Raw genomic sequence first — 13,246 nt, forward strand, 5'->3', positions numbered from 1 at the left:
TGAATTTTAACCTCGATTACATGATATTATTTTTCAGTAAAGAAAAAAAAAACAACACGAAATCTTGTAAGTATAACTTGAGTGCTTTCGGAAAGTGGATCTTTCTTCATCAGAAATCTCCGTAATTTCTTTCCTTTGTTTGTTGTTAATTAAAAACAAAGCTACACACTGGACTATCTGTGCTTTGTTCACAACGGGTATCGAAATCCTGTTTTTAGCGGTACGAGTCCACAGACCTACCGCTGTACTACTGGGAAGTGCGTGTTTTTCTCCCATCATGAAATATCGTCTATGTAACTCTGTAACGACTCCGGACGGTATTGTTTTGGTAAATGGTAGCGACATTCGTACATTTTCACGCATTCCTCATAGACTGCTTTGACCTAATTAGCTAGAGTGATTAAAACATCATCATCAGCTTTGGAAATAAAATTTGAAAACAAAACAAACTTCATTCCAATATCTTTAACGTTACATTATGTCAAGAGATGTCGCGACCAGTCAAATGGTTTTGACAATGATCGTCAGTAAGATGGAGAGACTGAAGTCGAACGTATCGTAAGTGAAATGCTTCTTCGACAGGCGTACGAACATCAAGGATGTATAATTTCATTGAAATTTGAAAATATATTTTTAAATATTAAGACTTTTGCAATGCTTGTATTCTGTGATATTTATTTATATTTTGCTATATTTGATAATATTATTAAAAAGGCGGCGATGTTAAGAATGCGTCAGGCGCGGGTTTTGTCGGGAACACCGCGGCACGTCGACTATGTTTTTTACTTGTCTGGAAAACTTTTTTCGTTGCTGGAAAATCGCATTTAACGGATGCGTCGAGACAGTCCGTCAGACTCTTCGTACGAGGTCCAGCCGTTGTCGGGAGATTTATTTTCTCCGTTTTTGTTTTCTAGAAACAATAGGAGGAAATGTCTATAAACAAGTATGTAAATATAATTTGCCTGACTGACACTGAAACAATTTGTATGTGATAATTTTGTTTTTCAACAATATTTATATAAACTCCAAAGTGGTATTTACGTTTTGTCACAAAAATTGAAACCCGAAATCCGAACTTGTACGCAGCATTGACAGTTTTTTACGTAAGTGTAAATTAAGTTTATCGGTCTGGCTTTCTCAATAAAAGTTGAGTATTATATATTATAACCCAAATAAAGTATAGAAAATTAGAAATATAACTAAAAATTAAAATTAATGCAAGTTCCCGTTAACATACGTTTTACTGCATATTGAAAAGAGTATTAGATGTGACTGAGAACCGGTCAGTGTGTGAATTATAATAATTTATATAACATATTTAACAGTATGAATAAGTAATCAGATATTTACATAATATTGCTTCTAGTTACACGATTTTCCCATTTGTCGTATTGATTTTCCGACATAGTTTAGCAGCTTTTAGCTGCTCGTGAATATCGTCAAGGATAGTTAATAGTTTTATTTAGTTTACATGTTAGAATTCAAGAAATGATTACATTGGATTGTCTTTTAAACAATTAATTAAGGTCGTATCACCATGCGTGTGAATCATCATAACTATGTGACCATATCTTGGTATCTAATACATCATAAAATCTATAAACATTTTAATTTTTTGTATCTTTAAAGATTTATAAGGAAGGAAAAGAAAAAAAATATACACTTTGAAATAGTGAATGTAGTCCTGTTGTGAAGAATCTCGAAGAAAGTAATATATAGGACTAACAATATTTTTGTATCGTGAATACAAAATTTTGCCCAGAGGTGTCAGTAAACAGTTTGGTAATTTTTTATTTTTAGACACCATCAGGAGGGACTTGCTTCTAAATAATGTTATACTAAAATGTGATATATTTATATCTTATAACTCATTTCTTCATCTAATTGAACTTTCAAATGTGCTATTCTTCAAGCTCAACACAGTTTGGCCATCCTTTTGTTTGTAATCAAGTAACTTTGATATTTCAAAACAACTGAACATAAGATATTTAGAAATTTGAAAAAAATTATACAGCATTAGGGATTTGATGAGTAGAACATTACAGAATTTGAGTGGGGTACATTAGTGATTTGGCGTGTTGTGTATTAGGGATTTAGTGATTTGTTCTTTAGGGACTTCATATGTGGCACATTATGGAATTGATATTATTATACTTTGGGGATTTGGTGTGCAGAGCATTAGGGTGTGTTCAGAATTAGTGATTAGGTGTGTGGTTTAGTGTGGACATGTTATGTTAATGAGAATTCCTGACAATAATTACTGTAGTCACATCAGTGAAGGTTATCTTATAGCTAAACATGGACTTCCTTTGTGATTGTAAACAAAGAAAAGATGGTTCATAGCCATGAAACAAAGTTTTGGTTATCAACAGAGGAAGAGAAGGTAGACGTAACAGTGAAATCCCTGCAAGAACTAGCCAAATATTTTAGGCAATATATACGTGGGGTGAATATAACCACCCCATACTTGACATAAAAGGTTCACTGCTCTAGATGTGATCAGAACTTAGTGTAACCTTTGAATGGGTTCACTACTCTAGATGTCATCAGAACTTAGTGATAATAGTAGGTAATGGACTCTAGTCGTTTCATTGTTGTACTTTAACACCTCTAGTAGTTAGTGGACTCTTGTCGTTTTAATGTTGTACTTTAACATCTCCAGTAGTTAGTGGACTCTTGTCGTTTTATTGTTGTAGTTTAACATCTCCAGTAGTTAGTGGACTCTTGTCGTTTCATTGTTGTACTTTAACATCTCCAGTAGTTAGTGGACTCTTGTCGTTTCATTGTTGTAGTTTAACATCTCTAGTAGTTAGTGGACTCTTGTCGTTTTATTGTTGTACTTTAACATCTCCAGTAGTTAGTGGACTCTTGTCGTTTCATTGTTGTAGTTTAACATCTTTAGTAGTTAGTGGACTCTTGTCGTTTTATTGTTGTACTTACTCAGACCATACTCCAACACTGATAAAGAACTGTTATGACCGTACTAGAAGACCATACTCCAACACTGATAAAGAACTGTTCTGACCACACTAAAAGACTGTACTTCACCAATTAGAAGGTACTGTTATGACCGTACTAGAAGACCATACTCCAACACAGATAAAGAACTGTTATGACCGTACTAGAAGACCATACTCCAACACTGATAAAGAACTGTTCTGACCATACTAGAAGACTGTACTCCAACTCATTAAAAAGAACTGTACTGACCATAGTAAAAGACTGTACTCCATCGCATTAAAATGGAACTGTTCTGATCATACTAGAAGGTTGTACTTCAACATATAAAAGGAACAGTTATGACTGTTCTTGAAGACTACACCAACACACAGAAGGTACTGTTATGACTGTACCAGAAGACTCGATTGCAACATAGATAAGGTACTGTTATGGCCTTACTATAAGACTGCCTTTCAACACAAATAAGGAGCTGTTCTGACCATACTAGAAAACTCGATTGCAACATAGATAAAGGAACTGTTTTGACCATACTGGAAGACTTTACTTCACCAATTAGAAGGTACTGTTATGACGATACTATAAGACTGGTCAAAACAGTTCCTTTTATGTGTTGGAGTACATACTAGAAGACTGTACTTCAAGTCATAAAAGGAACTGTTATGACTGATCTATAAGACTGAACTTCACCATGTGTTAGGAACTGCTATGACCTAACTAGAAGACTGTACTCCAGTACACAGAAGGAACTATTATGATTGTTATAGAAGACTGTGCTCCAATACACAGAAGGAACTGTTATGATTGTTATAGAAGACTGAACTTCACCACATAGAAGGAACTGTTGTGACTTTAATTGTAGGCTGTACTCTTTCATATACAAGTAACTGTTATAGCCTTGTTAAGAAACTGTACTCCACCACAGTTATTGAACTGTTATGACCTTACTGTGAAACTGTACACCGCCACAAATTATGAATTGTCACGACCTTTCTTGAAGACTGTGCTGCACAACAAATAATGAACTGTTATGACTTTACTAGAAGATAGTACTCACAGGAAGTGTTACAGAAAGAATGTACTCCACCAAGGACAGAGAATGTTTTGATCATTCCAGATAAATGTGGTCTATCATATATAAGAAACTATTATTGACCTTACCAGATAGATGATACAGTACAACAGATATGAACCTATTGATGTTTGTCATAGCTTATAAGTTTTAAGGGTAATTTTCACAAGCTGAAGCATACAATATCCATATTGTTGATATATTTTCAAAATCTACATTATTTTCGGGGATACATTTTTTTAAACAAAAGAATGTAAGAGCTGATGCATTCTTTGAGCAGAACCAGTAAAAGTGTGAGTATCAGCTTGAAGATCCAGTAAAACATTTACAACAATATAATGTTTCAAGTTTATAGAATAGTTTCTGTTTTGTTTGCTATACTACTATGAATATTCAGTGAACCAAAGAAATACGCAATGGTTGTGATTTATAAAGTTGTCAGAGGAGTATTATATACCAAACCAGGACTCTGAAATAAATATTTTGAAGCTGGTTACAGAAGTGGTATTGACCTCTGTTTGGTACAAAGAACTATTACCTCATGCACAGCTTTGTAGCTTCTTTCACAAGCAAACCTCGTGAATGAAGTTATTAACCCTAAACACCATGTGAAGGTACTTCATCATTCCATAATGTAATCATCTTGAGACTATAGCTTTTCGCAAATTGAAGAGCAGCACATCCTCCATGTGTAGCAATCTCCATGAGCAAGTGATCACAGACTCATTCTTCACTGAACAGTACTTGTTTTTAGACGTATTTTTATGTTTATTGTTTTAACCTTTTATTTACGTTTGCTGTGAAGTTTTTCTTTCTTTAATTTTCTTAATTATCTAAGGTTTAACTTTAACATTTAGAATCTTCACTTAAATTATCACCATTTTGAATTCCTTTTCATTGTCCTTGTTCAAGTTTTATAGTCTGTTCCCATTGTTTAATGCAGAGTTTGCCATTACATTTAAACAATACAGAATGCTCACTTGTTTTCTAACTGAAAAAAGACCATCACAACATTAGTATCATAGTTCAACTGGTTTATGTGTTCACGTTACTATGTTTTTGGTATCTTTTGAAGTTTAAATACTTGTTCTCAGGAGTCATCCATTATCCACTGTTCACTGTCATCCACTATCCACTCTAAGTAAGTGATATCACTGCCATTATGTACCACGTAAATGGTTGGATTCTTAGCTGAGATCTATACTGGGATCTAGAATTCCTGATTCCTGCTTCTCATACAACAGATGAGCCATTTTCATTCTGTGTGTGTTTTGTCACTGTTGTTTCTTTCTCTGTTTCTGCAGGCCCGGCATGGTCAGGTGGTTAAGGCACTCAACTCGTAATCCGAGGGTCGCGGGTTCGAATCCCTGTCACACCAAACATGCTCATGGGGGCATTATAATGTGATGGTCTATTCCATTATTCATTGGTAAAAGAGTAGCTCAAGAGTTAGTGGTGGGTGGTGATGACTAGCTGCCTTCCCTCTAGTCTTACACTGCTAAATTAGGGACGGCTAGCACAGATAGCCCTCGAGTAGCTTTGTGCATGAAATTCAGAAGAAACCAAATCAATCTTTTCCTCTAATAATGTTTTGCGTAAGTCTTCTTCTCTTTCTCATCTTCATCTATTATTGAACCCTTTTGTTCCTTCTCATGGTTCATCTTCATTTGAAGGCTTTCCATTACTACATTGTACATACCTCTTTTTTACATGGACCTAAGTTTTCATCCATTTAGTTTCTTTGTTTCTTGGATGTACTTTGTCAGATTGCATCACTTTCTGACTTTCACCTACCTCAATCTCCTTTCCAGGACCTCCTTATTGTTGCTTTTGTTTGTGATGCTTTTGGTGGTATTTCTTATCCAATGGCATCTTGAGCTCTTCAGCATTTATCTCTGTTCAATTTGGTTTTTTTACATTGGGACCAGCAGGCTGGGCCCTCCCATGATTATCATTGCATACAACCTCTTGAAGTCACTCTTCTGTTTATTTTCCTCTTATTATTTGTTGTTCATGATTCCCAGCTATGGTTTTATGAGAGCTTTGTTGTCCCAATTTGGTACATTGGAACTCTTTGCTACAATCTGAATTTCTAAGGTGCTTCATCACTGGCTTTTGCTTGTGTTCCTGCTTTATACATTGCCTGTTCCTAATGCCAGTTTTTAGTTTGAGTCCAGTTTTTATTATCAGTTTTATGAATATGAGAGTTTATCAGACAGATATCCACCTATTCCACTCAACCAAACTTTTGTTCTTCCTTGTTGGGTGATGGGATATTTTCTTGCATTTGTTTTGACATTCTTCACAGTGATGAATGACCAAATTTGGAGTCTAAGATACAATCTCGAAGTCCTGACTTGTGTGCTCACCTTTCACTTCTTTTAGTTTATCCACAGTGGGTTCACAGTTGGAAATAACCTCATCCTGTTTAAATTGGTCCAGTAGGTTTTAGCCAGCTGTTGTCTTTAAGCCTGTTGTTTCATTACCAACTTATGTTTATCCTCTTCTTCAAATATAGTTTCCTGTGTTACAACCTCCATTGTTCTTAAGGAGGCATCTCATTTTAAGTTAGCTTGTCCAGCTGTTAATTTAAGTCTCAACCACTGCCCTGTCTTTCATTCACTTTGTAGCCAGGGGAACCTCAATATACTTCTTTGTGACATTGAAGTTTTTGATATCAGGGCTCTCATGTCTCCTTTGTTTCCTGAATGAGTCTTTGTGTGTGTGTGTGTGGGGAGACTATTTTCTTGAGTCCCTTGTTTGTCTTGAATGTGTGCGTACATGCTTCCTTCAGTAGCTTCTGGCCCATCAATGTAAGTTTAGACATAGATTCATTGTCTTCTTTCACATATCACGACCATGGTGATCACTTAATTTTACATGACTCTGGGCATTCTTCTTCACTCCCACCTTATCCAGACTTGTATCCTTTTGGAGCCCTCCAAGGTTCAGAAGTCATTCTGTAGACTCCTTCTGCTTACGTATGTTGTTTTCTATATGTTTGGTGAGTATAACATAGGCACTGTTTTGGCTTGATGCTTGACAATAACCATTTTTAGAAACACTTTCCCACTAGCTCTGTTCTTGTGGGATGAAGAAATAAAATACCTGATCCATTTCCAGCATCTGGTATTCGGACGTGATATTTCTTTGTTCCTATGTCCTCGAGCTAGTTGCTATTCCACATATTTGTGATTATCTTCTGTTTCATCTGTCTGATGTTCTTATCAGGATCTATTCTGATACCAACTCTGTTGTTTCTTTCCTTCTACAACAGGGAAGCACTCAGTCTTGGAACCACTGTGTTGCTGGTTCTGGATTTTCTTTTCTGGGCTCATAACCAGCATATTTAGTTGTTTATATATTAAATTTTGGTATCTTATATACTGGTGATGTATTTAATATCTCATGTAGGTCAGGATTCTTTTCTAACTATGTGGATTCTCCATCTTCCAGTGTTTTCAATGGATTTGTTCCCACTGTAGGTATCCAGTTCCAGACTCAACAGTACTGGCTGACAAAGGTCTGCATCTGGTGTGGTTTTTATATGCTTTGAAAAATATTTTCCCCATTTTCCCTTATGGAAGCCAACACCCACCTTTATCTAAGCCTTTTCCTGCACTATTTCACACTTGTACAGGTTAATCTTTTTTTCCCTAACTGCCCCAATCTGTGGGTGGCTTGAGAGAGTATTTGGAATTTTTTCCATTTATCATCCGCTAGCATCTATTATTCATGATCCTTCTACCCTTTTTTCCTTGGATGACCCTTGTAACCCATCTTATCTGATTTATTCTGAATATTCCATATATTATCATCTTCCTCTTCTTATTCATCCCTGGTTTATTCACGTCTTTCAACTTGTCACTTCTAGCAGTGATGACCATTTTCATATTTTTCATGTCCCTTTCCATTAAATTTGCCATCTTCTGGTTTCTTTAGTCATCTGTAATATAGTAATCTGTCTTGACTTTCATGCTATCACCTTTTAGTTTCCATTCTCCATTTTTCACAGGTCTCACAAGTGTATATGAATATGTATTTGTTGTCTCACATGGAGTACTTATTTGTAATATACATCGAGCTTGGACGTAGGGATAGTGCTAGACCCATTCATCTCTACTCTGTGCTTTTAATAAGATGGTTTTTTTTGCAAGACTGTTTCTGTGGTGTCTGTGTATATATATATGTTCTTCTTAACTTTCTATTCTTGAAAAACAAAAATAACATCAGTTGTAAGCCAGCTCTCACACATGGCTTGCACTTGTCTTTAGTTGTGGTAACCCATTGCACTGTTTCTGTGTGAAAATTAATTGATAATAATAGCCCATGCACCTCTCATTTGTTCTCTTCCACATACATTCTTCCCTCCAGTGGAGTATGAGAAAATCTGTGCTTGGTAACTAGGATTGGGTTTTCAAGTGGTAGTGTGGTGTATGACACACACTTGTTATGAACGAACCCATTCCTCGTGGGTTGGTCCAGCTGGATTGGTATTGAATTAACTTCAGGACATGTCTAGGATGTCACTGCCTGCACCTGATTTTTGTGATGAGTATCTCATACAAGTAGTCTATGGATTATAATCTTAGCCACACTTCATACTCACAATCAGTTTTCCATTTGTGAAGTAATAAACAGTTGAACAGTCACTCATTTTGTCCACCTTAGTGACACATAAGCATCAAGTAAAAAAATCATGTTAACAATATCTTTTGCTTTACCACTTTTATTGGATAAAGTGTATTCCCTGCTTGAACTGGTTGTAGTCTCCAACTGAGCACTGCCATACTAGGATACTCTCCTTCCCACAGATCTTCTGGGTGTCACACTCCATGGGCTTTCCCTTTCTGACATTATTTTTAAGAAAGGAGTTCTTTGTAATTTCTCTGCATTAACTCATCTACTTTCTTTAGTGTGAGATTCTAGCTTTTTGTGGGGCAGATGGGTGACTATCATTTTTGAAGCTAACATTTTTCTTACCTGGAAATGTCATCCACCTCTCTGTATTACCTCCCACCCTTCCTCTCCACTCCACTTTTGTTGTATTTATTTTGCCTTGCCAAGAACAAACCTATGTGCTCATAATAATGCCCATGGAAATTTCTGTGTACGTAGGATATGTTGCACTCCTATTAGTTGAGAGTTATAATCTGATGATGATTACAACTTGACACATGTAGGAGTTTTGGTTAAATTTCTGGTGTGTATAAGTGGAAGTATGTGCAAAGTAGTAGTTCTTTGTGGTGCAGAGAGGTGATTATTTATCTTAAATACGTTTTGAGATATTTAAAATGTTAATTCTGATCAAAGGTGGAGAACTCAGTTGGCAGTTTTTGTCAGAATGTGTATATTGCAATAGAGAAAATAGAATAGTGGCTTAAGTAGTTTGGCTAAAAGTTGCACAAGCATAGTGTTGAATAAGATGTAAGTTTATGACACACATAAGGCGATGGATAAAGGGCTGCCACTGAGTTTATTAACAACCTGAAAAGACGAAAGTGCAGGTTACATGTGCTGCCATCTTTTGGGTTTGGTCTAAAACTGAAAGTGCCATTTATCATTCTGCACAGTACTTGTTAGAAAGCTGAGTCTGAGAAGTAGAAGTAGAAGGTAACTTTAAGGAAGATGAGTCTGAAGATTAAATATTCTGTATGATACCTACAAGGAGAATGATTGAAGATATTTAAACACGTTATACTGTTCCTTTTAGAGGTAAGATAATTAACAATGTTAAGTTGTGTAACAAAAACTTATTTAGCTGTTGAAATGTTAATAAAAGGTCTGTTGTGGCACTGGCTTATCTCAGTTCTAGTGTTAATATAGAGAATATGTATATTCACAGTTTTGTTTTGTTTCTTTGTCTTATGAATTTTGTGCAAAGCTACACCAGGACTATCTGCACTAGCCATCCATAATTTAGCAGTGTAAGACTAGAGATAATGCAGCTAATCATCATTACTCACCACCAACTCTTGGGCTACTCATTTACAAACGAATAGTAGGTTTGACTGTAACATTATAACGCCCCCACGGCTGAAAGGACGAGAATGTTTGATGTGACGGGGAATTGAACCTGCAACCTCAGATTATGAGTTGAGCACCCTAACCACCTGGCCATGCCAGCCCTAATTCATATTGGTGAATGGTAGTATGATATTTTAAATATGTTGCTGATCATGATTGTGTTACATCATAAGGAGCTGTTCTCAAATTTTTCTTGGATAATTTTATTCTTCTGAGATGATAACTCTCCTATGTACAAAGAAAAGCGATATTCCAATATGATTTGTATACTGTTAGCTTTGCTGCAACTTCTACCTCTGAGAATTACTGTAGCCATTGTTCAGTATATTGTGGATCACCACATGCTTACTTGGCCTACCAATCTCGTCCCATTGGCTGAAATCTTTTTCCTCTGTTGGAAATGATCTACTGGACTATGACTTTAAAAGTGATTTGCTTTGGTTAGTACCTTACCATTGGGAAATGACCTTAACATTCGAATCCCTTTCTGTATTTCATTCTCAGGTATCTTCCTCTTCCTGTCTTTTAACTGTGTTCTTTCTTATTTCTTCCTTTTTTACTCCATGATCCACCATTTTTTGGGTTTACTTTGTCTTTTATCCTTGCTTATTATTAGGGTTTAAACTGTTTTTATTCACTGATCATTCTTACTCCCATCCAAATGTTTCTTCCTCTTTGCGTTTTTAGCTTTTTTTTTTTTTGTCCTGGCTTGTAGGTTTTCTGTTTTCTCTATTCCCGCCCTTGGTATCTATTTGGCTAGCTCTGAGATCAGTCCTCTTGCCTTCTGTTTTGTTCTCTGGTTCCCCATTTTCACATTTTCGTTTTTTCACTCCTCCAATCCATCTTTTGGCTCTGCATTTTGTCTGAGACACTTTATTAACCTTCAGATGGATTTTCTGTACAAGTTCATTTCCTTCTCTTTGACAGCTTAACCTGTTCTACTTTTGCTCTTTCTTTCTTTATTTTTTCCAGAGTTTGGACTCGTGGCAGGCTATGTTCCTTAAGTGTGCTTCATCCTTCTTGTGTACATGGTATTTGTAAAGCTCTATTTCTTTGTGGATGTCATCAGGGGTGATCTGTTCTCTCTGATGACCTGGACTGATGTTATGTGCCTTCAGTTCTTGTTATCTTCCCAGGTTTTTCTTCTTCATAGACTTTGCTTGTTAATCCTGTTCCTTGTCTGGATTTGTCTACCTCTACATTTTCCATTACAAGTTTCAGGTCTTCTCATTTTTCTCTCCCTCTATCTGAAGTCTAGTTCATTTCTAATCTGTCAGTGACTATTGAACATGTAAAATTCTATGGGTACCTTTTTTTTGCTTTTGTTGTCTCATTTACTGCCAACAGCCATTTTTTTTCATTTCTCTGTTTTTATATCTCTCCTTGCTTCTCTTTTTATTTCATTTTCTCCTCCATCAAACCTGTCCATAATATTTTTCACCCAGTGTGCCATGGTTGACGTGTCAGGTACCTTCCTGTACACAACTCTTGCCCTGTTCTTTGTTTACTTTCTACGTTTCCACCAATTTTGTATCATTTTGTTCCTTGCTCTTCCATCAACAGTTCTTTGTGTACTTATTGGTATCATAATGGTCTTCACTATCGATATTCATGGCTCTTGACTAGCATTCCCTTTTTTGTGTGTGTGTGGGAAATTGACTTGTATTGGTCCATTCTCTTTTAGTTTTATCTTCTCACACCTGAGCTCTAGGTTATTTTCACACTCACTCAATATCAGGTACATTTAAGAAATTTTTTTTTCATCTTTACCATCTTCAGCTCTCTCCTCATCACCTGTGACCTATGGCATTTCTGGTCACAAGATCCTGCCCTTTTTATTCTTTTTGTAAATTCTGGCTTCATTCCTTTAGAGCACACACACTTATGCTTCATTCTATGGATCTTTTGGATCTATGGGTTTTTTCCTTTGGTTCCATTGTTTTTTTTGTGATCCTCTCCTTGAGAAATTTTTATGGTGGCTGAAACATGCCCATATTACTTCTTGCACAGGCATTCCACTTTTAACTTTCATACTGGAACTATCTCTTCATCAATGCTTCCCTCTCTAGACAAGGGCATGGATTTTGGCATTTTGATGCAGGGCATTCACTTTACATCAGTGTTCCTGATCCTTTTACTGTTTATCAGACATGTTCCCATTTATACTCCCACTGGTAGATCACTTTGCCATGTTGTACTCAATCATTGTTCTTTGCACCAGCTGTCTATGAGGCGACCATTCCAGGACCTTTGCTTTCAGGAAGTGGATATACTCTTGTAAGACCATTTCCATTGGTTTGTCACTTTCTCAGCTCCAGACTTCCTCTGTTTTGGGTTTTTATTCCTTATCCTTTACAGATAGGCCTGGCCATGCCTCTTTCTATTAATTTCTTCTGTTGGATCCTCAGAACCCCCTTTATCTTTTCAATATCACCTTTGTCTTTTTTCACTCTCACATATATCCCTCCATCTTCATGCATGGGATTTGTTTAACCTGTTGCCCATCAACCCAAATTTTCTTATTGTATGGCTTTTTTTTTTACATTCCTGTCACTGTGTTTGTTTGACAGACCAGTGGTCCATCTGCCACTTCCTTCTTTCCTTTCTGTGATGTAGTAGGCTACCTTTTGCCTTTCCTTTCTACCTGGCTGTTCATTCATGATTTGTAAGATTTTGCCCTTACTAGTTGTTGAGCAGCCTTGTCCACAGCATTTCACATTTCACATCTCCTGGAACCACAAGGTGCTTTTTCCTTAGTTCTCTCCATTATGTTCTACTCCTTCAGTCTCCTTCATCCTTCTCATTTGATTCTCCTGCCAGACTGAAACCTTAGTGGACTTTAACATCTCATACATGCACCATTGGAACCATAAGTCTCTTGTTTTATGTATCATTCCTCCTTCAAACTTATTTCTTCCTTCTTTTCACCTTGATGTTTATGCTACAGATTCCTCTTGAACCCTTTTCCACTGTACTTATATAGTCCTCTTCCTATCTCAGTCTTTTCTTCTTCAGGTTTTGACTGCTCTGGAAGTAACCGTACTTTTCTATTTCCCTACCTTCTTTCTCTCACTTCTCTGATCATTTAGACCTAATTTGGTTCTTGTGTTATGTTTGAGCTGTTGATGAACTTTCTCTTTTTTGGGTCCCCTTTATTATGTGTATCTACCTTGGCACACTCTTCTTTCA

The sequence above is a fragment of the Tachypleus tridentatus genome, chromosome 7 (assembly GCF_004210375.1).
Source record: "Tachypleus tridentatus isolate NWPU-2018 chromosome 7, ASM421037v1, whole genome shotgun sequence".
In the NCBI taxonomy this organism is placed as follows: domain Eukaryota; kingdom Metazoa; phylum Arthropoda; class Merostomata; order Xiphosura; family Limulidae; genus Tachypleus; species Tachypleus tridentatus.